This window comes from Euprymna scolopes, chromosome 36 (assembly GCF_053919585.1).
Source record: "Euprymna scolopes isolate OS-2025 chromosome 36, ASM5391958v1, whole genome shotgun sequence".
Lineage (NCBI taxonomy): Eukaryota > Metazoa > Mollusca > Cephalopoda > Sepiida > Sepiolidae > Euprymna > Euprymna scolopes.
Window position 1 is genome coordinate 18,276,044 of NC_136517.1, and position 5,438 is coordinate 18,281,481.

Here is a 5,438-nt window from a genome sequence, read left to right on the forward strand (position 1 = left end):
AAATTCCTATAAAAACTAATTTATAAAAGACAAAACTTTTTGAAATGAAATATAAAGAGAATTCAACTGGAGAGGATAGGTTCAATTCTTTTGCATAATAGACTTGATGCAAACAAAAAAAACTTACTTCCTTTAAAGGAGGCTAGACACAAGATCAAATGTTGGTTTGATGAAATTGTTTCTGTAAAACAGACTGAATTCAAACTTGACACACCCAGGTCCTCAGTTCGTGTTATTAGTCATTGTCATCCTCCCAATGCAAAAGTTTGTACTGATATCCATTACACAAATCCCATATGCACTAATATTCATGTAAAATATTATCTCAATTGGTGAAATTAAAAAGAAAGAAAAAAATATGTCTCCAACTGGAAAGTTTAAAAAGAGAAAGCAAAAAAGAAACCTAGGTGTATCAATCAATGTAGAAAGAAAAGACTTTCGGAAATAGAGTGAAAAATTTCTTTTCAAATTCATTGAAGACTGGAGGGAATGTTGGATTTGCTATTTGCTGCCCCCCCCCCACTAAACATTTGAAATGGTTTCATCTAGCAGTGTTTTTCTTTTTTTTTACTAATATTTTGATGATATATATATATACACACACATAATAGATTATTATATTAATTATACTAGCGAGGGTACCCGGCGTTGCCCGAGTGTTTGTTTCCAGGACGGGGGGAGGGGAGTTTTAAAAAATGTTATGGTAGGTAAGTAGGAAGGATCAAACCCGGAGTCATGAGTAAAAGTAGGAAAATAAAGTGTGAAAAAAAAACAAAAAAAAAAAACATCTGCAACGTTAACAGTTCGGCCACCAAGAAAAGTCCATTCCAGTTGTTTAGGAAAAAAAAAAAAAAAAAAAAAACGACTACGGTAGGTCGGCGCGAACGTGAAAATATAATGTGAATTGTCCAGCACGCTAACCACTACGCCACAGAGCACTGCAGCTTAGTTTAGTGATTTTAAATAACTTCACATGAAAGAACTACGAAGCCAAACCGGTGTTCTCTTCTCAACTGTTCCTTGCGAACGATCCCCAAACGGTATTAAGTGGTGGCAGGGGGAGGAGGAATTTATTAGAGAGAAAATATTTTACCACTTCCATTGATCTTAACCGATTTTGGCCGTGACTTCTCAGCAGAAAAAGTATAGAAATCTAAGATTATCGAGGAATTTGAGAAATAATAAGCCTATAACACACCTCAGATATTGTTCTGCCGTTTGTGCATATTATATTTGCATAAAATATCTTGATTTTTAATCCTATTAAGGTCAAAATCCGACGGGAAAAAATGAGTTCATTTTATTTATATAGAGATAATAGGTACAGGCAAAATGAATGCCGATGCTCAAAATGTATAAACATTTTGACCCCTCCCTTTGTTTAAAAATTTACCAAAAATCAGGAAATTAACTAATTTTAATAAAATTTTCAGTATTTATCAAATAATGATCGCGGAATATAATGAACTAATTATTTTTATTTAAATCTTAGTGGAAATGTATTATTTTGTTTAAACAAAAAATACCTTTACTAAAGTTATGGTTTTCAGTAGTAAATAAAAAACGCAAGAATTTATTTTTGCTTTTTTAATATAAAGCATCGTAATTTGTAACAATAAAAATAAATAAAATAATTTTTACAGGAACATTACGAAAAAAGTTCCTAAAGTCCGTATTAATGAATTCGATATAACTCGAAGAAAAATGAATTTCTCGAACTACCGATATTACCATTGAATTAAGCATTGCTTATTTAATATTTTCACAAAAAATATTATAATAGCATAAATATTTCTACTTTTTTTTTTTAAATTACAGATTTCGCATTATTTTTATATGCAAGATTTTAATAATTTCCTTGCTCGCAAGAATGTGAAACTTTCGGCGTAATATAATTTTTATATAATATTGGCCAATAATTTAAAAACAGGAACATAGAAAAATAATTAAATTAAAAAATGGTAAAATTTATACAAACATTTACAATAGAAATGTACGGATGTCCGTCAGGGGGGGAAAAAAAGAAACCCAGCACCCCTCCTTCCTTTTAATTACATGACGTCATGCTCAGACAGCTTTTCGACTGCCTCAGATTTTGGGCCTCCGTATATTCCGTATTTCCAAAAGTATGGTTTGTTGTAGTTTTGTAAACGACAAAAATACTCGGTTTTGGGTCTAATTCCGCTATTTTTTGTGCAAACAAAGGTGTTTTTTAAAATTTAATTCAGTGTCTTCGGATTTTACTTTATTAATTATCTTTGAAATAGACCCAGAAAACTAATATTTATCTTTTAAAGGATTTTTTACAATGAGTTTATTTAACTTCAAAATTTAGCTGAATTGATTAGCCCGCTGTGAAAACATTTTTCATATTTTTTTTTTTTTTTTCACGTGTACAAATATTTTTTTTCTTTGGGAAATTAAGTTTAGTCGTCCTTAATCTTTCAAATACAATCAAAAAGTAGTCGGAAACCTACAAAATAAATTATGATAAATCGGCTTTCAAAACTATGTCCCCCTTTTTTATCTTTATCCGTTTATTTTTGCCCGTACCTAATTAATAATGATAATAAAAACAAAAGCAGCAACCTTATGGTAACTTATCTGCCATATCTACTATCATTAGGCAGCGACAGCTACGATTTTCCAGTCACTGAGGAGCAAAAGCTGATGAGAAATGTATTGCTGTAGACTCCACAGCACAGGTGCAGGAGCATAGGATTACCTCGATCCATGTACATCCAGCAAATTGCATATGATGCCAACTGTGATCTTGAAAATCTGAGGCAGATGATGGAAGATGCAAATCTGGAGAGAGAGAGTCACATTGGTCCGGGCAAGGAGCCTGACCAGATAGATAGACAATAAAGACAAAACTATGGTTCAAAAGCTACTCATTACACAAAATCCATATTCAAGGCTGGATTGACTGTTAATCAAAATAAGAATGTGGTTTGAGTTTGATGGAAAGACAGGTAACCATGGAGACAACAAAACAACAAGGCTCGATGCATCATCTCTACTTTCTTCAATTTTATTCGCTTTGATTTGCTGGGGATGGAGCACATATGAGACGACAGACATTCACCTGCAATTTCAGAGACTTCAACTGAGATTTTTTAAAAAGATTTTAAGTGCAATAGTTTGAATTACTCTTGCACTTTGTTCACTGGGTATATTTGACTATTTAGTATGTAAAGATCAGTTTAGAGGCTGTGATGAGATGACTATTTCCCCATCTACTAAGTTCCCAGGTGGCAGATAGAGGAAAGGCCTTCTATATATATATATATATATATATATATATAAAAAGCAAAACAACCGCGCGTTTTTGTATGTCCAAGAAAGGATTTTCTCGGGAGGGGGGGATAGGGTGTCTCTCGACTCTGTTACATTTATCTAGAAGTTTCCTTATCCTTCCTAGATTATAATATCTCAGATTTGAAAACAGACGTCGTCTCTACATTTATTTTAATGGACTTTTAAAAAAATCCTTGGTTCCCCGTGTTTGTTTGTCTTTCTCATATAAATAAAACAAAACTGATTTTAAGCAAATGCAACTCCCTGGGACGCCCAGAAAGGCAATCAGCTTTGATCAATGTGGAAGAAACCCTTCATATCAGACAATTGTTATTCATTTGGGCACTGCCAGAGTTTCCCCTTTTGGGGGGAGCTGGTTTTCCCCAACATCATTGGGAAACAAATAAATAAAACAGCTAAAAGCCAGACGTTCATTTCTGCGCTTGCGTGAACTCATTCACTTCTGCAAGTCAACTTTTTGATTGACATTGCTAAATTTGAATGTTTTTCATTTCCTTTGGCGTCATAGCGTAGCGGTAAGACGTCAGCTTTTCTTTCACTTTCTTTTCTACCTTCGTGTCACGGGTTCAAGCCTGCCTTCCTACTACCACTTTTTTTTTTTTTTGCTCAACACACACCTCCAAACACCCGGGTATCTCCGCTAGTTATATTTCGAGGTTAATAGCGAATACTCAATTATCAGTCGCAGGCCAACAATCTCCTTAAGGGGTGTATGTAGGAAATGCTCTAGTCAGGGATATTTCCATGAAATGTAAATGTAGTTAAATGCACTTGATGTAAAGTTTAGACTTGGGAGGTTTTGGTCCCATAAAAGCTTACGGACTTGGATGAGTGCGAGCTGTGGACCTTAGTTGGTGATGCACTTAATGTAGAAACAATGAAACATTGGGTAAGGAAAGGCATTCTCTGTAAAACTTTTGCTCCAAAGTTTTCATGGATATTTTCTATGCATGCAATTAATTAAACCTGGATTGGGGGGGGGGGCATCAGTGTGGATAATGCCCCTCAAACCTGTATGTTAGTATAAAAAGGATCCAATGATGATCAAAGAGTTTGCAATTAAAAAAAATTGCACTGTAAACATGCATGTTTACATTGATACATGAATGGCAAATGTTGCAGGTGAAAGAGGCTTGGAGTCCAGACACCTAAGAGATGTTTTTTTGTGTTTGAAATTAAATAACGGGTTATGATGTTGAGACCAATCTATTTGAGAAAAGTACTTCCGAGACTATCTGCAGATAAGCCCATTTTTAATGGACAATATCTAGATGTTAGCTTTAGTCGATATCTTGAGTTGTCAGTTCTGGGTGGTCGAATGGTGACCATAAACAAAGGCTAGAATCAAAGATTTCTGATTAGGGGGATGAACAAACTCCAGAATTTAGGATTGAATGTTCAATGATGCAGAAGTCTTTTGAAGGTCAAGGGTCAGTTGGGCTGATATGCCTCTTCAGATAAGGTGGGCCCTTGAGGCTCTTAGCTAAAGGATTGTGTTGATGGGGCTTACATTCTGGTTTGGTCAGGCAAAAATTTCAATTTGCAAATCTGCTATTCTACCTAATAAAACAAGTACCATTTTAAATTCTAAAGAAAATTTGTTTTTAAAATTAGAATATGTGGTTTTCAATTGGAAGAATTCTTGGTTACAAAACTGACTTAAACAACGTCAAATCAGTACGAGTGGACAATCACGACCTATGCACACATGCATATTCGTAGCACAGAACTTTTCTAATAAAGAAAGTGCATAGAATCAAAGTTCTTTTTTAAATTGAAATCGTTGTACAAAAATTTTCAATAAAAGAAACTAATTACCCACATTAAATGAATTGGTGTTTATTAACAAAGCAAAACAATTGCAGATTTTATAATTGGGAGAGGCGGGTGATCATAATCGTCTAATCATCTCTACATGATTTGGACTGGATCTATGCCTTCATTTTATCCAGCATTTCTATTTCTTGTATGAATAACTTATAAAATCAAAGATTTTGTTCAGCACAAACAACCCAATAAATTAGGTCGTATTAACTTTTTGAGAATCATAATGCGTTTTGTTGAGCAAATGCTGGATTCACATTCTTTTTTAATGAATGAGAAAAAAATCAAAACAA